General features: G+C 41.9%; 1 protein-coding gene across 3 annotated transcripts in view; it reads right to left on the bottom strand.

The window, feature by feature from the left end:
- Window positions 1-22,374, bottom strand: part of WWTR1 (WW domain containing transcription regulator 1) — a 141,726-nt gene that overhangs the window by 61,147 nt on the left and 58,205 nt on the right. The gene's annotated exons all lie outside the window — the stretch shown is intronic.

The raw sequence follows: 22,374 nt of genomic DNA, 5'->3' as shown, positions 1-22,374 counted from the left end.
CACTGTGAGGTCCACAGGAAGCTTATGTTCTACCATGCAAGGTAACAAGTGTGTAGCTGGAGAACAGAGTAGCAGGAAATACACGTAGGAAGTGCTAGATTATGGAGACACCCAGATTACTGAGGCATAAAGGCTTCTGGGGAATAAGACATGATTAGACTTTTGGTCATATACAACACCCAAGCTTTGTTATTAATCTTAGAGAAACCAGGAGGACATCAGCCTCCGCCCAGAGTCTCCAGTATGTCTTCAGAAAGATGGATGGGACCTCTAGCTTTCCTACCTCTTTCCAGACCACATCACAAGTCACTTCTGGTGCCTTACAGACCCTGTGTCACTCCATAAACTCAATCTTTTTTGAGAGTTTAGTACGTTTTTCTTTTAAAGATAAGCAAACTCATTTGGTGCCACAAAACTGTTTTCTGAACTATACCAAAGATCTTTCTGTATTTATCAAAGACAACAAACTTTGATGGCAGAAGCTGAATGTCAGACTGTTGTTCTAAGCCTTGTAACTAGGCTGCCTCTCCCAAACCAAAGGGCAATGTCAACCCCACATGCTATAGATCCTTCTAGATCCACGTGAAAAAGAGCAATCTTGTTTCTTTTAAACACACCTTACTTTTGAATAGCAATGACTTCCTTTGAATCCTTCATGTAGAAAACCACTATTAGTATCACTGGGTTTAATCCTAAATCAGTGACTCTCTTGTAATGGAGTTATATTTATCTTTTCTTTTGCTCCCATTTCCTCACATCTGAATACAGCCTCTGCTAAAACTCTTCTTCAGATTTCTTCATCCCAGACTAGCAGTTATTGCCATGGGACGCTCATTCATCTCCTTGAGTGAAAACTTGGATGTTTTCCCAAGGAGGCCTTTAAAATTAGTACGCTTTAAAAGGAAAAGAAAAAAAAGTCAGCTTCCATAAAAGAGGCAAAATTAAATTTAACTGTAGAGTTTCATACTATAGGAGTCCTAAAAATATAATCAAAAATAAATTGGGAGGAATAAAAATAAAAAACTAAGACGATCTTGAGGAGGGTGGTGGTGGTGGTGGTGAGGAGACTGAACTGAAAAGACAAAAATCAACTATCTAAGGATCAAGAAACAACTGTCTTAGTTACACCTTCAAGGTTAACAACAGTAATTCTGTTCAAAGAGTTCATAAAATTCTCTGTCAACCTTTGGTCTCGTGGAAACTCATAGCCAGCCTCAGGGGGTTTGTCACAGTCTTCCAAAAGAGGGAACAATTGACGAGGATGTCAAAGTTGAGTAAGCTCCCTTTAGCAAAGTAATTAGAGCTAAGAAACCCTGTGACTACCTATTCCTTCAGGATTCCATATTACTAAAACACATGGCAAGGAAGAAATATTTTCCACTGTACCAAAAAGGGAGGCATCCTTCTCTATTTCATGAACCTTTCTTAGATCCCCTGACACCATGAATATACTGACACTGCCATAGAACCAGCACGAGCACAGCCCAGAGTGAGAAGCAGTCACAGTGATATATACTGTGCATGCTCAGTCGCTTTAGTCGTGTCCAACTCTTGGCGATCCTATGGACCATAGCCCGCCAGGCTCCTTTGTCTGGGATTCTTTAGGCAGGAATACTGGAGTGGGTCACCACACTCTTCTCTTGGGGATCTTTCCAACCCGGGGATCAAACCTGCATCTCTTATGTCTCTGCACTGGCAGGTGGGTTCTTTACCACCTGGGAGACATTTAAGGATATTGCTGTGTACACACTCAGCTCCCTGTCAGTGATCAGAACAATACGGGAACCGGAATGATGGATTCTCAAATGCCAGTCCCCCTCTCACCCTTCCCATTCTGAACAAGTGGGCTGGGGCTCTCAAGTCTGCAGAGAGCAGAAAGGCTCACGCCCAAAGTGGTAGGGGAGCCTAGCTTGTCTGAAGACAGCCACTGCGGCTGACAGCCTCCATCCCCTAGGAGAGAGGGCAGGGCTTTTCTGGGTAGACACTCTGACCTTCATCCTAAGAGATCTGACCCCAGAGGTGCACAACTCAGCCACAGCTTCAAGCAAGCCCAAAACTCCCCCCACAACCGTGGGAGCCTCCTCAGCCCACCCTTCAAACTCCACACCCCTCCAACGCTTTTAAAGGAGTTTTGTTCCCAGAGGGTTTGATAATTAAATGTGTCACTCACTGTATTCCCCAAAGACTTGAGTACAAGGGGGAGCCTTTCATACGTGAGCAGCTCTCTTTGCTCTGAAACAACTCTGAGAAGAAGTTCTCTTTGCTCTGAAACAATTCTCAGAAGAAAGCCACTCCACTTCCCAGCCCCTGCACACCAATCGACCCCAGGGCAGTTCTACTTTAAAGCTCAGTTTATGTGACATCCAGGGTGACTCTTGGTCTGAATGCCAAGAGCAAGGGCATTGCTCATAAGAACTTAATCCACCATTCATGATTTGATTTGAAAACTAAATTCATCTAGCTCCCCTCACCCTATTCCCAACCGTAGGATAAACCATCTCTGTTTCATGCTGCTGCCTCATCTCTGCTCCCTCTCTCAGAGCTACTGAGTCACTTCCTTTCTTGTATTTCTCAGTGCAGCCTTACTCTTTGCCAGGACCCGCAGTTTAGCTCAATTAATCTCCACTTCCCTACTACTCCCACCCCTGTCTGATGTCACTCTCTTGCTGAGTCCACTTCAAGCAAACATCTAAGGGGGAAAAAAAGAAAAAAAAAAAATGATGAAAGAAAAGGGAGAAAGAAACGATGAAGGAAACAAAGAAAATGTCTCTCTGCTGCTTTAAGTCCAGTTTCCCTTAAAAATTTACATATGTAATATTTATATACACTTATATATGTAAATTAGCATATACTCTATGAACACACATTCTACACAGCTTTCATACAAAAGTGGAACAGAGGACTTCACTGGTGGTCCAGTGGTCAAGAATCCACCTACCGATGCAGGGAACAATAGTTCAATCCTTGATCAGGGAACTAAGATTCCACATGCTGTGGGGCAACTAAGTGACACAATTACACAAGCCCACTCACCACAACAAAGACCCAGCACAGCCCTACTTCCCTAAATAAAGGAACCAAAAGGAAAAAAGATACCGAAGTATTTAGGCTGATAAATGCAAGTGATGGGCTTCCCAGGTAGCACAGCAGAATGAATCTGTCTGCAGTGCAGGAGCCACAGGAGACTCAGGTTCGATCCCTGGGTCGGGAAAATCCCCTGGAGGAGAGCATGGCAACCCACTCTAGTATTCTTGCCTGGACAATTCTATGGACAGAGGAGCCTGACGAACTACAGTCCATGGGGTTGCAGAGTTGGACACGACTGAGCACACATACATGTAAACAAGTATGCTCACTGGAGATTTTTCCCCCTAATCTAAACTCTTCTATACTTTCCAGTTTTGAACAGTGATAATGTACTGTTTTCATAACCAGTAAAAATAAAAACACTTCTGAAGGTGCAAAAAGACAAAAAAGGAAAATGATGCATGAAAATGCAGGTCATAGGTACTAAAAAGTTACTGGAGATAAACTAGAGATTTGGCTCCTATTTTTGAGTGGCCAAAGTAAGAAGGGAAATGGATTCAATTACCTGTCTCAATGCTTTTTATAAAGAAAGCCAGTCTCTAAAGGAAAGAAAAACTCTTCTTAATACACACTCTCAAACACCCAATATTCCTGGACTGAAAAAAAAAAAAAAAGATATCTGCAAGGATTTCTCATGAAAGCCCAGGGTGGTGGGCAATGGAAATGGCACCTGTTAAAAAGGTAAGGGAATCTTTTCCTCTTCCTTTAGGGGCCCCTTTGACCACAACTTCCCAGACTGCCTTTCTTCACAATCTTATAAAGGACAAATGTACAACCACACCAGGGCCTGTGAGAGCTTCAGTTCTGAGGACCTGCATGTTTGCCCAGGGGCAAGAAAGGTCAAGCACTTCTCTGAGAAGATATTAGGTTGGAAATGGTAGTTTATGGAAAGCTGCGTTGTGTTAAATAATTTTTCCTTCTAGAATTTGAATGTGTTCTTCAATACAGACACAAGTTGGGAAAGCCATTTTATGTGTTAGGAACATTCTGTGTTTGGGGTTAGAATATCATTGAAATCAGTGGGGGAGGGGGCAGCATTACCACTCTCCCAATCACCCTCCCCTACAGGCCTGGCCCCTCCCAACAGCCTCCAGGAGATTGTTAATTTAGCTCCTATTTGCATGAACTTTCACCTGGATGAGGACAATGGCCTCCAGGCTTCCCTCCCCCAGTCTCTCAGGTTTTCCTTCTGTCCTCCCATCCCTTCCCCACCCTCTCTATCTGACAATCCCTTCTCTAACACACCTCCAGATTCATCCCTAGAATAGCTGGGTCTGAGGTCCCCATGACCCTTGACATCCTACTGGGAGACAGTGTGAAGCAACTGTGTCTTCTGGAAAGACCACAGGCTGGGAGTCACACATACCTGAGTTTTTTGGGTTTTGTTGTGTTTCTTTGTTTTGGCCACACCTCACAGCTTGTGGGATATCCAGTTCCCCAACCAGGGATCCAACCCTCACCTTCAGCAGTGAAAGCTCAAGAGTCCTAAGCACCAGATCTCCAGGGGATCCCTACATGTGCCTGAGTTTTAATACAGCTCCGACCCCATGTGACCTAAGCGGACAAGCCATTTAACCCATCCTGGTCTCAGCACCCGTATCCATGAGTCAGGGGTAAAAAAGCCAACAAATGCTCCAGTTCCTTTTACTGAGGGTGAAAAAAATGGCTGTTCTGGGAAGCCTGTAATCACCGAGGTCACCTGCCAATTTCATGACCAGTTCACTTTGCTTCTCAAGCTCACCTCCTTAGCCAGTGAACTCACAGAAAACAGCTTCAGCCTCCAGCCCCAGGCTGGCAACCTTTAGCTCAAGAAGCCTGGACTGTATAATACCTATGGCGCACGTGCACTTGTTAGGCATAAAAATGAAAATCATTTTATGAAATATAAAATCTTTACTGGCCGCAGAACCATGAAAGGCAAAGATAAAATCTTATCTGCAAAAACAGAATCCACCAGCTTCTTATAGCTAAGAAGCTGGGCTATACCCAACTGAGGGCATAGCCCAGGAAGAGGCTTGGTGCTTTTTGGATAAATTTACCCCCCAGTTCATGACCTATTACACTAACTTCATGGAAGGAAGCCACACAACAAAGACTTTCTGAAATACAGAAAGCCTATGTAATACATTTTGTATTGCTGGAAGCATACAAAGATACAGAAATAGTAACTATTATGAGTGTTTAATTTTGAAAGAATTTGGAGTTCATAGCAACATAAGCTGTTTGCTTATATATGTGGGCAAAGATTTCACGTGTAAGTCTAAGTGTTTGACCATTTTACTCTTCCTCCTCTCTTAATATATTACAGAGTTTTACATTAGTTGTGTTGGACATTACTCGGGGCTCCCTCAACCGAGCTGTTAGGGCAGGACTTAAAAGCAGCTTCTTCTTCCCTACTACCATCTAGACAGATGATTATGTGCACGTGTTAGTCGCTCGGTCATGTCTGACTCTTTGCGACATCATGGACTGTAGCCTTCCAGGCTCCACTGTCCATGGGATTCTCCAGGCAAGAACATTGGAGTGGGTTGCCATTTCCTTCTCAAGGGGATCTGCCTGACCCAAGGATCAAACCTAGGTCTCCTGCACTACAGGCAGATTCTTCATTGTCTGAGCCACCAGAGAAGCCCAGTTATAGACAACCACACCAAAGAGACGGGACTATAAAGGCTCTAAGTGTTATGAAAGTGCAAGTGTTAGTTGTTCAGTCCTGTCTGACTCTTTGTAACCCCATGGACTGTAGCCTGCCAGGCTCCTATGACTTACTCAAAACTCAATTCATATTCACTGCTTCTTGGCTTCATCCTCCTGCCAATCCCAGTTTCTCTTTAACCTCTCCCTTCATTCTTTCTTTTTTTTTTGGGGGGGGGGGGTACTAATATTTCTCTTACAATGGAACACAAGTTCTTTTGACGACAGAAAAGACCCAGCGGAGGCAGAGCAAGGTGTCCTACACGTGGTAGGCATTTGAAAAACAATACTCCTGGAACCCCCAGAATCTTCACAAGCCCAACTGAGGGCATAGGTAAAAAATCTTATTTTTAAATATCAGACATTTAAAGCTCTTTTTTTTACTTACTAGGCCAATTCACCACCCTCTTAATGTTATAACAAATGTTTATACAGACTGAAGAAGTTTTGCTTAAAAACTGCTAACTAAAATAGGTTTGCAGCTTGCTTGTTGTGAACCCATTCAGCTAAACTCATCAGTGTTAAAAATGAAAACTGAAGCAGATTTGCATGAGGTTGATAATTTCCCAGGCAGGTCTTGCCAAATAAATTGGACCCACTGTCAGCAGAAAACAAATGCTATGCCAATGTTTAATCCTGTACCAGATGGCAAGAAGACTTGCCCAGGACTCACATAAAAATTTGAAAAATTTTCCCCAATTAGAATTAAAATACAAATACGTAAAAGCTGGTTCACTTTTCTGTTGTAGTTCAGGGATAAATGCTGTCTTTCTGTTACATTTAACATGTGGGTAGTGTGTTCTGATTTAAATTTCAAGACCTAGGAAATGACACATCATATCTTACTCATATCTTGCATTTCTTTGAGTGGAGCCTTTTGTTGTGTTTTGCTTTTTTGCCAGTGATACTTGGCTCTTCCGACTGACACAAGAGATGGGTCTTAATCACGAGAACAAAGACAGCTGGCATGCACACTTATAATTCTCCCAGGTTCAGAAACATACACTCTCCAGACAGTTCCTCGTGTTGTTTAGTCTCTCAGTCATGTCCAACATTTTTGCGACCCCATGAACTGTAGCCCACCAGGCTCCACGGTCCATGGGAATTCCCAGGCAAGAATTTTGGAGTGGGTTGCCATTTCCTTCTCCAGAGGATCTTCCCAACCCAGGAATTAAACCCACGTCTCCTGCGTCTCCTGCACTGGCAGGCAGATTCTTTACCACTGAGCCACGCAAACCCAGGGAATAGTAGGAGCTGATCACAGTGGAAGCCCCATAGCAGTAGCAGCTCAAAGCCCTCATTTAAAGTAGCAACCCAGTCTGATTAGTAGCCATGAGTAAATTGTTCCCCTCTGTTTAACCCTATCAGTCCAGCTGGATAATAAGGACCTGTCTTTTGAATACATTGACAATTGGAATAAAGTGCTGGCTCTTCACTTGGCTGAAAAGACGCACAGCTGATGTATTATTTTCTTTCTAAAGCGACCAATCTCCCTCCCAAGTTGTCATCTTTCCTATTGTCAGCCCAACTGATGATTCTTCGTCCTAAAGCAGCTTTCATTACATTACAATAATTCTTTTTCTGTTCTGCCAAAATGCTAAACATCACCATCACTTGCTAGTCCAATGCATAAGAATAAAAGATACAAAGAGGTGAAAGCCAAGCTGCAAATGTACCTAGCTGACACATCCATTAGAAACATTCATACCATTCATAGACTAAGTCCTAAAGCTATAAAAACTGACTCTCTTATGCTATACAATAAAGGTAACTGTTCACATAACACAAGTGTGTTGGCTGAGAAAGCTCACCCTTCTTTGAAACCACAAGGAATTTATAGTTAAAAGGTTCCGGTCAGATTTTCAATCAAACGTAGTTGCAGTCTATGACACAGGAATAATAACTCATACATAAGTGGGGTTTTTTTTAGGATCCTCTAATAAAAGATGATACAACACCAGAAGCATTATTTTGGTGCATGCTTCCGGTCTCTACCATTCACTTGCAAATTCAAAAAATTTCAGAGTTCTCTGGAATTCCAAATGAATGACAGGGTCTGTATTTTTAACTACCAGGCTCTAATCCTCAACTTCCACCTCAGTGGTGCCAAGAAGTCCCCACTTGTTGAAATCAGCAGCAGTAGGAGCCGAAGCAGCGTGGAAGGTCTTCGGGCACTTCCACCTCAGCCAGCCTCGGGCATCCATCTACACGAATCCAGCTTTTCCGAACCTGCTCCATCTGGGCAGAGAGCTGAGTCACACAGAACTGCAGTCAGTCCTGAAGTGCAGAGTGAGCCCACTTGAGGCTGTAATAATCATAGTTCCCTCCTGAAGGGGTTTATTTACCAGCGTTTATCCCTGGGGTGAGAAAGCCGGGGACACAATGCAGGCGCCACTTCTAGAGAAAGCCTCTCACGGACATGACCCAGAGGTATGACTCAGTGACCTCACTCCGGAGGGTGAGCTTTTGTGTGAGAGGCACCCCCTCATCCCCACTGAGGTCCCCAGTGCCATATGACTGGGGCAGACCTGACTTCCTCTGTGCAAACTAAGCCAACTCTTGCTTCACCTTACTTTTCCTATTCCCAAAAAAAAAGCAAGAAGAAAAAGGACTGTGTTTCTGTTTGCTTGTCTGCCTTTGGCCAAGCACCCTATTAAAGAACTTCAGCTATACTGCAATGGTATTATCAACACTTTTTTTTTTGCTTTTCATGTCAGGATCAATAATGATATTAAAAGATTGATAAACCACATTGTTTCTTGTGTTGAAGCTGAACAATCAGGTAAGAGTTTATTTTACCAGGTTTTATTATTTCCAGGCATCAAGTATAAAACAGTTGCTTGGTACCTATTTTCCCACTTTGTCACCTTGCTTATTTAACTTATATGCAGGGTACATCATGAGGAACGCTGGGCTGGAAGAAGCACAAGCTGGAATCAAGATTGCTGGGAGAAATATCAATAACCTCAGATATGCAGATGACACCACCCTTATGGCAGAAAGTGAAGAGGAACTCAAAGGCCTCTTGATGAAAGTGAAAGAGGAGAGTGAAAAGGTTGGCTTGAAGCTCAACATTCAGAAAACAAAGATCATAGCATCTGGTCCCATCACTTCATGGGAAATAGGTGGAAAAACAGTGGAAACAGTGTCAGACTTTATTTTGGGGGGCTCCAAAATCACTGCAGATGCTGATTGCAGCCATCAAATTAAAAGACGCTTACTCCTTGGAAGGAAAGTTATGACCAACCTTGATAGTATATTAAAAAGCAGAGACATTACTTTGCCAACAAAGGTCCGTCTAGTCAAGGCTATGGTTTTTTCCGTGGTCATGTATGGATGTGAGAGTTGGACTGTGAAGAAAGTTGATCGCCAAAGAATTGATGCTTTTGAACTGTGGTGCTGGAGAAGACTCTTGAGAGTCCCTTGTACGGCAAGGAGATCCAACCAGTCCATTCTAAAGGAGATCAATCCTGGGTGTTCATTGGAAGAACTGATGCTAAAGCTGAAACTGCAATACTTTGGCCACCTCATGCGACGAGTTGACTCACTGGAAAAGACTCTGATGCTAGGAAAGGTTGGGGGCAGGAGGAGAAGGGGACGACAGAGAATGAGATGACTGGATGGCATCACCAACTCTGTGGACATGAGTTTGAGTGAACTCCGGGAGTTGGTGATGGATAGGGAGGCCTGGTGGAGAAGGCAATGGCAAGCCACTCCAGTATTCTTGCCTAGAAAATCCCATGGACAGAGGAGCCTGGTGGGCTGCAGTCCATGGGGTCGCTACGAGTAGGACATGACTGAGCGACTTCACTTTCACACATTGGAGAAGGAAATGGCAACCCATTCCAGTGTTCTTGCCTGGAGAATCCCAGGGATGGGGGAGCCTGGTGGGCTGCCGTCTATGGGGTCGCACAGAGTCGGACACAACTGAAGTGACTTAGCAGCAGCAGCAGCAGCAGGGAGGCCTGGCGTGCTGTGATTCATGGGGTCACGGAGAGTCAGACACGACTGAGCGACTAAACTGAACTGAACTGAACTGAATGAGAAGTGAAGATGAGGATCTTAATGAATGGTGAATTCTAAAATTATCAAAGGAAATGAAAGGCATTCATCCATTCGGTCATTCAACAAACTGTATTTATTCCAGGACAGTATCTTCCATGAGGATTCTGCCCGAAAAGCAGTTCCGGCAAATGTGGAGTGTGGTGAAAATTACCACTGCAAATCCTTTAAATGGGCCACAATGTACAGTGTGCTAAGCTTTGTGTATATTATAAGGTCTTTCAGTAAGTCCAACACAGCCAGATCTTTCCAGGGTTAGGACATGGTACTATTTCTACAGCCAAGCTCTAGATGAAGTGATGCTGTCCCCAAATACTTATGTTGGGATTTGCTAGGCATGTAGAATTGAATTCATGCCACTTAAATAGACATATGATCCTGAATGCCTGCAGTGTCCTCTCCTCCCTGGGAGGACGTAACAGAAGATGTAGCATGGGACCTGGAAGCTGGCGATCAGGTGGGCAGTGGCAATGAAACAAAGGTTTGGTGTGGAGGGTAACAAAGCACACACCCTATTTTTATTGTTGCTATAAAAGGTCCAGAGCCTGACCTCAATAGCTACATGTTAGATACGCTCCGGTATCAACAGCATCTGACATCTGGGAAGCAGCTTTAATCTCTCAATCCATTTTTAAAAGAAAAAATTTTTAAGCTACCAAGCTACTTTAAGTGCTCAAATACTTTGAAAATTGTTTTTCCAGGCTCTCCGTGCTCAACACATGTTTCAACGTGTTGTTTTTCCAGTTGTTCTCAAATGGGACATTGACACACTGCTTGTTCCAGTGGGGCAAAATGAACTAAATGTCATTTGTCCAAGGAAATAGGGCAAAACCTCCAAAAAAACCAAGAATTCTTTTGGGTTAATCTAGTCTCTTCTCTATTCATGTGGGGAGAGCCAATTCCTTTTTGGTTTGTTTTTGTTCTTGTTTTTAATTCTGGGAAGAGGATGGGCCACCCTGGTCTTCAGTCACTTTATGCACATGTTCGAATGACAAGACACATGGAACTAGAGAAGAGACTGGCATGAGCCCCAACCCCGGTCTGGAGAAAGATTGGAGGTGTTTTTCAGAGCCAGCATCCCATTCTGCAAGAAACGGTTTGGAGGAGCAAAGACAAAAGAACGGGAGTTGAGTTAGGTTTCCCAGCAGGGAGGGGAGAGAAACACGGGAGGCCTCGAAGATAATCACCAGGCAACACTGCTTATGTTTCCTGTAAACCCAGCCCAAGGCGTCTCTTTACATGTATTTCTTTGCCTCTTGGCTTGAAAGCATCACCCAAATGAGGCAGTACTGCAATAGTTTTGAGCTCTGCAATTAACCAGTTAAGAGACCACAGAAACTTTACTTAGCGTCTCCCAGCCTCAGTTTCCTCCACTGTGAAACAGGCATAAGAACATCCTTTCATGCATGAGGATGTTTTAAATATTTCATCCCATAACAAAACACCTACACAGTGCCAGACACACCCATGACACTCTATAAATACTAATTCCACTTCTTTCTCTCATGAAAATCTATCCCAACTTTTTACAAAGATCTGAGGAATTCAAATGCAAAATTGTCAGTAAACACCCTAGGGTACAGTGAAAATGGGGAAAAATAAGAGTGGACATTAATTCGCTGCAAAAGCTACAGATTTATATGATTTCACATAAAGCAGCTAACTAACCATTGATCTTGAGACAAAAACATTCTCGAAACACAAAAGAACAAGCAAACCACCAGACTTCCAGTGGCTCCTTCACTTCCACCCCTCCCCTCACCCTACATTCTAATAACAACTCTCAGATCCAGTGTAAGAAAAAGCCAAAGCTGAGATTCCTCTAACGCCTTTGTTAGGCACTTTTAATGGTGATAAACATCCCGTGTCAGACCAAGACTTCCAGTCTCATGTATAAACTAGTAAGGATTTTAGCTTGAAGTGAAAAGCATAAGACAATACTAGAAAAAGAGTACCTAATGGCTTTCCCTCCTTCCTAACAGAAATGCTCAAGAAGTTTTACCCTAATGAAGTTCTTTAAATCAATTACAGGGTGAAAATAGTTCACTCCCACAGTTTACCCCAAAATGCAGGGACACAGATTAGGTACAGAAACACAAAAAGACTTGAAACTTCTGTGAATCAACAAAATGGAAAAACAAATTAACTTTAAGAAGTACTATGCTGCTGCTGCTGCTAAGTCGCTTCAGTCGTGTCTGACTCTGTGCGACCCCATAGACGGCAGCCCACCAGGTTCCGCCATCCCTGGGATTCTCCAGGCAAGAACACTGGAGTGGGTTGCCATTTCCTTCTCCAATGCATGAAAATGAAAAGTGAAAATGAAGTCGCTCAGTCGAGTCCGACTCAGCGACCCCATGGACTGCAGCCCACCAGGCTCCTCCGTCCATGGGATTTTCCAGGCAAGAGTACTGGAGTGGGTTGCCATTGCCTTTATACAAAACATGTTAATGCGAAACAAACGAGTTAGCTTTGAACCCACGGGTGTATGTTAATCAAAAATATACTACTGTTGGGAATTCCCTGGAGGTCCAACGGTTAGGACTCTGCCTTTTCACTGCTGAGCACCTGAGTTCAATCCCTGGTGGGGAAGCTAAGATCCCATAAACCAGACGGTGCAGCCAAAATACACACACACACATACATATGTTTAACAAAGAACAGAAAATGTATTTTTTTTAAATTTTTTACAACTTACTAACCCATCCAAACCCCACTGTTCTTCACTAACATATTATAGCTAAGCATTAATTCTCATAGTAAAAAACATCTATTTAGGTGTATGCACTTTTAATTTTGATATGATTTTTAAACTTATAGGAAATAGTGTAACAGAAATCAAATATCTTTATATCTTAACACCAACATGGGCTGAGCAAGCAGCTTCTTGGTTGTGCCTTTTTACTTGATTGGCAGGAAAAGTTTTCAAACTGGGTTCGCTTGTTAATTGAATCTCCAAATAAGCGTTCTTAAAAGTGGAGGAAACACGTGTGAATAACATTCAAATTCTCAGGCCAACATCCTTCCAATTTTTGGAAGGAATACTCTTACTCGTACAGACCTTGATTTGAAGAAAAAATTGTATCAGAAACCTCTACATCAACTCCCTCCAGAATGCATGATTTAAAGAAAGACAAAACACAGCTTCAGGAACAAGTTTTAAAATGCCCTTAAAATGCTCACCAAAGAACCCATAGCCTCATTGAGGGTCACTCTTACATATTACTAAACTTAATTCGTAACCTCTTTCTGGAGAGTAGTTTGTCAACACATTACAAAATCCTTGATAAATCTTTGAGTTAGAAACTCGTCCATGAAACATATACCAAGGAAACAAAGATATGGCCGAGATTGCCAGCTGCTTCTGAATATCTACTCACCCTCTCTTCTGGGTGCAAGATGTGGCCAAGAGACTAAGTTCGAGACAATAAACAGAATGCTGTGTGAAATTCTAGGGAGGTTCTTTAAATGGAAGGGATAAACAGTCTTTTCTGCTTTCCACCTTCTTTATTCCAGCTTGGAAAGTAGACGTTATGACCAGAGCTACAGCAACCCATTTAAATCATGAGGAAGGAAAGCTACTCAGTAAGAACAAGACAATAGAAAAGAGACAAGTGCATGCAGAACCATCACATCAGCCCATGATCATCTTAATTTAATGTTAGAGACAATCTCATTTCATGCCCCTGTTAATTACAAACATAATTCCAAACCAACAAACAAGTATGCAAAATGTATGTGCAAGGATGTCCACTGCAGTTTTATTTATGTTTCAAATGTGTTAAATGGTTAATTATGGGTCAGCCAGACCATGGAAGACTGAACAGACATTACACATGACATAGATCTATACTTGTTAAAATAGAAAGTGAACATAATACTATTTTGGTTAATATCCAAACATATGAATAAGAGGAAAGTAGGCTTTAGTCATATCTTTAGATTTCTTGACACTTTCTCCACTTCGTACAATAAGCATTACTTTCCAATCAAAAAAAAAAAAAAAGGAGAGAAAGAATGAGAAAAGCTATCCTCCTCTGCCCTGCTCCAGGGAAATTGGCTTCCTGCTGAAAAAAATAACATTGCATTCCACATTCGAACATAACACTGCTAATTACAGCCTCCAAGAATAAGCCCACAGTTAGAGTGTAGTTGAATCTCTTGTCAGTCCCTTAACTGTGAGCTGGAAAAGACACCATCCTAATACTCCCCTGAGTGCTCAGCCTAAAGGTGCTGTGAACCAGGGAGGGGCACAAAGCCGGGTGCGGGGAGCGGGAGAAGGGATAAAGAGGATCAAGGGAAATTCTATAATTAAGCAATATTTCATGGCTGCCTCTGGCAGCTGTTTGAGCGAGCCGGGGGACTGTGAACCAGGCGTCAACAGACTGAGCAGCTCTGTCCTCTGGCAGATCAAGCGGGGCCTGTCATCTGGAGCACTGTCTACACTTCACAGGACAATCGGAGGCATCTTATATCCAGCACCTGTCTGCTCTGGAGACGCCCAGCTGCGGGGCCGTTCTTGCTGTCATCTGCCTAATCCAGAAGGGAGAGGCATTTATTGTCTCTTGAAAGATTAGGGTGCATCTTTGATTCTCTTCTCATGAAAGAGAATGCATGCCTCATGTTCCTGTGTTTGTTCCTTCTCATGCCTCCTGACTTCTTTTCTTATTAAAGGAAGAAAACTACCCTTGCAGCTGTATTTTTCATTTTTTAACCCCCACGTTAATTACATAGTCATTCCAAATAATGGTTTAAATTTAGTCTGATGACCAACCACAAGCCTCATTCTCCTCCCACTCCAAGGCACATCCTGCCTTCAGAACTGCTAAGCAGTTCCCACTGAGTTGGAGAGGAACTCTGTATAAAGAAAGAAGCAGGATAAAGATCATAATAACGGTCAAAGGAAATGGTATTTTCTCTACAGGACACATTTAGATTTTTCCTTTCCATGAGACTTTTTTTTAAAGGATGTTGAATTGAAGGAGACTTTAAATAAGCTTTCAAGTTCTCAGTAGTTCCAATACTGGATCTAGTGTGGAAGACCCACAGCAGATATTCAAAAATTACTCATGAAACAAATGACTTTAAAAAGCAAGGAGAGAAAAATGTATTTAATGAACTTCCTTTAACAAAATATTTTGTTTCTCAATGACAGTATCAAACAAATCACCTATATCTTATGTACCCTTACCTATCAAGTGTTCAAAAAATTCATCCAGGAAAATGTGTTCTTTACTGGTCCCTGGAAGGACATGAAGCCTAGAGGATGCTGTAACATCCTCTAAAACAAATGAAAGCATTATTAATTTATTCGAGTTTGATGCAGCAAACTGGTCCACTGAACCACCACCAAGTACTGCACACCATGGACCCTAAAAGTACACCACCTCGGGCATATTGTAGACACCCAATAAATGTTTTTTGTTGCTCTTGTTGCTGCTGTTGGGTTTTTGGCCACACTGCATGGCTTGCAGCGTGAGCCTGGGCCACAGCAGCGAAAGCATCAAATCCTAGTCACTAGATTGCCAAGTTATGCTGTGCTTAGTCACTTCAGTTGTGTCTGATTTTCTACAACCCCATGGACTGTAGCCCACCAGGCTCCTCTGTCCATGGAATTTCCCAGGCAAGAATACTGGGGTGGATTGCCATTTCCCACTCCAGGGGACCTTCCCAACCCAGGGATCAAACCTGAGTCTCTTGCCTCTCCTACATTGGCAGACAGATTCTTACCACTAGCACCACCCTTATGTATATAGACTGCCAGGGAAGTTTCAATAAATAAATATTTGTCAAATGAATGAATGAGTGAACATACAAATGAAGTTAATAGTGACAATCACGATAATAATGACTATTAGTCATACATCACAATATTCACAGTAATGATGGTAATAATAATGTCTGACAGCAACAGTTGACATGTATATAGCACTTCATAACTCCAAAAATTACCTTAATTGGACCTTCACATAGAAGATTTACTAACCTTAATTTTTAACATCCAGAAATTGAGTTGGGAAAAGTTAAATGACTGAATAAATTTCCTGATGTTCTATGTGACACAGCTGAGAGCCCAATCGCATTCTAGAGTTGGGTCTTGGGCTTTTTTTTTTTTCCATAACATGATACTGCCTTGTGAACCCAAAGAGGCTAACACAAATAATCTGGACCTTTAGGAAGGAAGGAAAAGAGGGTACAGACAGTTGGTGCTGCTGATAGCCTGACTTTGTCCCGGAACAACGTCACCTACAGGCTCGGTCCCTCAGAGGAAAGGGCCCCACAAGACAGACTCTTCCCTCCATTGTCTTGCTTCAACAATCCCAACTCGTGGGCTTCCCAGGTGGCTTAGTGGTAAAGAATCCACCTGCACTCTGGATACACAGGTTCAGTCCTTGGGTCAGAAAGATCACCTGGAGGAGGAAATGGCAACCCACTCCAGTAGTCTTACCTGGGAAATCACACCCTGGGGGGTCTTCTACAGTCTATGGGGTTGCAAAAGAGTCAGACATGACTGAGCACACACCGATCATCCCTCCTCATCCCTCCTGAACCCCTTGAGTCATGGAGTGTATGCACTTGCCTACAAAGTTGACCTTTTAACCGGCCTGGTTTTAATCAGGCCCATCCGGTCAAGAAATAGGACTCCCGTGACAGTAAAACAAATTAGCTCCATGTGATCCTATAGTTGATGTTAGGGAGAGAGAAGAAGAAAGACAAATACTACTTTAAAAAAGTAAACCAAATACAAAGCCAGACTCTCTACTGCGACTTAAAAGGAAGAGGTAAAAAGACTCTGAAGATGGATTTGTAGACAAAAAGGTAGCAACCGAGTATGGCTCTCAAGAGCAGGGCTCCCAGCCAGAACTGGGGCTGTTAAAGGTCCCGCTTCCTGGCAAGTTCCTTCCTTCAGAAACTTTGACAATAACAGCGTCAGCCTGACTTGTCTTTGGTCTTTATTCATGTTGATTACTAGGGAAAATATTCAAATATTGATGTTTTTGATGTTTGATAAATATGTTTATTTATAATTCTATAAATGTTAGGTTAACTTTTGTAATTGACGATAATTGGCTTCCCGGGTGGCTCAATAGTAAAGAATCTGCCTGTAAATGCAGAAAACACAGGAGACCCAGGTTCAATCCCTGGGTTGGGAAGATACCCTGGCGTAGAAATGGCAACCCACTCCAGGATTCTTGCCTGAAAAATTCCATGGACAGAGGAGAGGAGTCTCGCGGGCTACAGTCCATGGGGTCACAAAGACCTGCACCCCAAAAAAGTGTTGTTATCAAATAAATTTGATAACAAACAAACTCTGAATGCTATATTTCCCTCCTAAATTGCATTATTACAAAAAGCTCTGTGTTTGAATTAGCTTAACCTAACATTTATTTTAGGTGTGATCTTTTCTTTCACTTGATTAATATGTTGTAGAATATATTTTGGACTTCCCAAGTGGTGCTAATGGTAAAGAACTCGCCTGCCAATGCAGGAGATGTAAGAGAGGAAAGTTCCATCCCTGAGTCAGGAAGGTCCCCTAGAGAAGGAAATGGCAACCCACTCCAGTATTCTTGCCTGGAGAATGCCATGGACAGTGAAGCCTGGTGGGTTATAGTCGATAGGGTCCCAAAGAGTCAGATATGACTGAAGCAACTAAGCATGCACTCATGCAGGCAGAATACATTTTAGGAATCAGAATATACCATTTGTGGTATTTATTCCAAGCACAGCATCAGACTCAGTTCAGCAGCACTGCCTGAACACACAATGTTCCTCAGATGTGAAAATGAAAGAAAGTGAAAGTGTCAGTTGCTCAGTTGTGTCCGACTCTGCAAACCCATAGACTGTAGTCCACAGGATTCTCCAGGCAAGAAGACTGGAGTGGTTGCCGTGCCCTCCCATACTTCAGATATTATCGCACTATTTTTATACCCAACTGACCGGAATTGAAAAACATAGGCAGCTCGCATCCAGAATCAGTGGGCAAATCTGAGTGTAATGCTATGAAGCTGTAGTACCAAAGCGACCTGATGACAGTTTATCCAAAGCAGAGTTCGTATAAAGATTATGGAGCTGGAGAGAGACAGTGACGGACATATATGGGCATGTGTATGTATATTATGATTTCAAGCTATTCCATGTTTGTTATATGCATTTCCATTTATGAAAGCTGGAGATTAAACTTGTGGTTTTAAAAAGTGAACTGAATTTTTGCACCCAGAAGATTTTAGCTTTCTTCCTTACTTCAAAATCGGGAGCTTATAAGAGTCTGTCTATTCTTAGTGTACCTTCAAAATGTAGCTTCCTTGGCTCGGGGGTCACAGCTGCTGCAAAGCACTCTGGGTGGCTCCGCTCAATCCCCTTGAAACAACTGGTGGGAACCCAGCACTTAGGCCATCAACCCAGCTGTTCAATCTCACTTTCTAATTTTAGCAAGTCACTTTGCAACTAATGTCACTAGGGCATGTCACATTGAAAACCACACCAGAGAAGGTTGATTCCTATCTGTTCCCTGCCCCCACCGCCTAAAAAAATTTGTAAAAACTCCAGGCACACAGAGCAAAGTCACCCACAGATACCTACAACAATACCACCCAGATGCACATTGCAGGGCCCTCACGACCCAGTTTACATGGGGCATACTGGTGATCTAGTATTCTCGCCTGGAGAATTCCATGGACAGAGGAGCCGGCAGGCTACAGTCCACAGGATCGCAAAGAGTCGGACATTAATACCACCACCACCACTGGTGATCTAAGAAGGCTTCATTGGACACTACAAATAGGCTTCCATCTCCCTGCTTAGTTCAGCCCATTAGATGGTTACCTATTAGTAGCTGCAGAGCCCAACAGCCTGGAAATTCATGAAAACCAACCTTGGGTCAAGAGACTTACACATACACTGTGCTGCCAGCCTTCTTACTAGAATGCAGGATGCATGCTTTTCCACACTGTTAATGTACCATAAAATTGTCATGAAGCCTTCATAATGTAATTACTTGCATCGAATTGATTATACATGCCCCCAGCCTCGTTTTATTTCCTTTTTTTTTCAACTGCATGCTCAATGTAATTACTTGTCCCAAAGCCAAGCAATTTAAGAATTATCTGACTATTTATTATCCTTTGCGAGTTACTAATTAAAATAATTTCCTTCCTTGAAAAATAGTTGCTCTTTTCCTGAATTTACTTCGAGATGCTCATCACTGAGGAGAACTCCAGGAATGCCTTGCTAAGCTCCCCTATAATTGACTGCCTCCATTGTTAACATATGGGTGGACTTAAAAAACATTAAACGACTTATCCTAATGGAAACAAAATGCCCTTTGAGTTCCATTGATAACTTAACCTTTAGCGTTTTGGATTAAATCCCATTTCTAGAGAAGCAGGGGGAGCCTCTGAATGAAACCATTATGTAAAACATTGTTGTGGGAATTATTCTGTGTGAAAATATATACAGTATATCATTTACAATGTCTTTGATTGAAGGTGGGCTTTCACAATTCCAAACTAAAATATGCATATATTTTATGGCTTCTCTAGTTCATTCTTTTAGGGAACTAGAAGTAATTTTGAGCAGACTAATGAACCCATCACACCAGACATCAGAAGAGTGATACCCTTGGGGGATGTGAGGGTCTAGAAGAGGGCAGATGGGGTACTTCTTGGTGCTAGGAAAGTCTTATTTCTTGAAAGCTGCTTATGTGGGTGTGTCCAATTTGTGAAAATTCAACAGGCAACATACTTAAGATCTGTGTACTTTTCTACAAAAATTATAGTACATTTTTAATGTAATTAAGAGAAATGTCATTTTTTAAAATTATTTCAATTTTAAAAAATAATTTCTATAAAAGAAAAAATATGTGGTTGGCATCTAGCAGAAACATAAACATTGACCTAAAGTGTTTACCAGGAACAGCATTAACGCTAGTCTATTTTTCTACTTTGTTTTTTTTTTTGTAATAGTGCAAAATATTTCCTTGGAACAAACCACTGTAAAAAAACAAAAACAAAAAAATCTGAAACAGTTGGGAAAGTCTGAGTAAGCACTGGGAATTAGGTGATATTAAGAAAGTATTGTTTGTATCTTGATTTCACGCAATAAGAAATACACAAACTGACTTAAGCATTTTCGTCAAAATTTTCAACCTAATGTGATCCTAAGAAACCCAAGTGGAATACTAGTCTAAAAAAATTTTAAACTTTATATTGTGAAAAATAAACACAATGGTGAAGAGGAGAGGTCACTTTCCTGAATCAAAACAGAGGCATAAAACCAGAGCATGGAATATGTGAACACACAGAGTGGCAAAAGATATTGTGCAACTGGGAGAATTTGAACAAGGGCTATATATTAAGTTATACTATTTAACACAGGCTAATTTTCTTGGGTAATCATAGTATTTGCTATTGTGCAAAAGAATGTCCTTACTCTTAGGAGCTGCATGCTGAAGTATACAAGGGTGAAATCATGGTTTAGTGAAAAAAGAAAATACACAGAGAGACGTGTGGTGAAACATTTAGAATTGCTGAATTCAAATGAAGACTGTACTCTACTTCTCTGGGTTTGAAAACGTTCAAATTTTTTCTAAAAAAAAAAAAATCATTGTTAATTTCTTTAGGTCTGAAAATGACAATTTTGTTATGCAGGAATATGTCTTTAATCTTTAGAGATAACTACTCAAATATTTAAGTTAATTATTTGCTTGAAATACTTCCATTAAAGAATAGGATACAAATATGGCAAATGTTAACCATTTTTAAATCTAGGTAAGGGGTTTATATAAATATTATAAATAGGTAGTCATTGTACTCCATGCATGTTTGAGATTTTATATACAAAAATGTCAAAAATGGCAAGTTTTCTAGTATTTCTTCACTCTCTCTCTCTTTTTTGCTTTTCGCAGGGACCACACAGTGGGGCATGCAAGATCTTAATTCCCTGACCAGGGATTGAACCCATGCTCCCTGCAGTGGAAGCTCAGAATTTTAACCATTGGACTACCAGGCGAGCCCCCTTTTCCTCTCTTTACCAATAAAAATCTTCCCAACTTTTTCTGGTCTCAAGTTATCAAAATAAATTTCAGTAGAATTCTCCCCAATTAATGTTCAAAGCTCTGCATGAACTGATAGAGCTTGGAGAGACACCATTAGTTCAGTATACCTACAATTCTAATTGTAGAGTCAAACAGCACACTTCCCTCTCAACTTATTATAATCAGAGGAGGGGATGGTAAATGTGCTAAGAAAAATACTTAAGTCTGCTCTGAAACTTCAATGTTGTTTGGCCATCTTCCATAGATGAGCCCTCTCAGACACAGACAATGTAAAGGCCTTCAGGCATGTTTTATTCTCCTGGACCATTCTGCACTGGGGAATCAGCTCTGGCCCCCCAAAACCCTTTCTGGAACCCAAGCAGGCCCTGACACCACAGCTCTCCCAGGAAAACCACTCTGTCACTTGCTCTTAAGTCAGTGCACTGACTCAGAAAAGTGCATTAACTCCGAAAAGGAGAGCCGACTTCACAGTGGCCGCTTGACCTCAGGAAGTGAGAAACTGTAGATTTTAATCCACAAGGAAACAGCTCTGCTGCAGTGGGCCTTTGATGGGGACCTGCCCTAATGTGAGTTTTCTCTGCTGTTAGGCCAACAGAGGGCAAAAAGCCCTGAGAGCGGCACCTAATCCCTTAACCTCAGTCTCTGGAGGCCATATAGCACAACAGGCAAGAGAGTAGGTGGAGGAGTCAGAAAAAACTCAGTTTGAAGGCCACATCTGCCTCTTACTAGCTACGAGACCTTGGACAAGTTACCCGGCCTCTCTCTAATTCTCAATTTCTTTATCTGTAAAATGATATCATAAGTAGAGCCTGCCTAACAGGTTGAGGGGATGGGAGGAATGGGGGAAGGGGGTCAAAAAGTGCAACTTTCAGTTAAAAGTTTTGGTGATATAATATGCAGCAGGACTATAGTTAACAATACTGTGTATTTGTAAGTTGCTTAAAGAGTAGATCTTAAAAGTTCTCATCACAAGAAAAAAGTCTGTAACTATGTGAGATGACGGGTGTTATTCATCATTTTGCAATATATTAATACATTAGTGGTGGTGTTCAGTTGCTAAGTTGTATCTGACTCTTTCTGACCCCATGGACTGCAATATTTTGCAATACACACATACCAAATCATTATGTTGTACATGTTAAACTTTGGGCGTGTGACTTAATCACTCTGCACCTCAGTTTCCCACCAACAGCTATGGCATAAAAACTCTTCAAACAAAGCTTGGCAGGTAGAAAGCCATTAATCAGCATTACCTACCATTTTATTATTAGGACTAAAGCATCCACCCCACAAATTTATCTTGAAATTAAAGTTACTAAAGCACAGAAAGCTCTTAGCATTGTTCGCAGCATATCATAATTGTCTATAAATGTTTGCTATACATCTGGAGACAAAAAATGGCAGAAAAGGGGTGTTGCTGGCATCTAGTAGGTAGAACGGAGAAGGCAATGGCAAGCCACTCCAGTACTCTTGCCTGGAAAATC

This window comes from Moschus berezovskii, chromosome 1 (genome assembly GCF_049115385.1).
Source record: "Moschus berezovskii isolate FMDL1 chromosome 1, NW_MosBer_1.0, whole genome shotgun sequence".
NCBI lineage: Eukaryota > Metazoa > Chordata > Mammalia > Artiodactyla > Moschidae > Moschus > Moschus berezovskii.
Note: the sequence above shows the minus strand (reverse complement) of the source record. Positions and strands in the feature narration are given on the sequence as shown.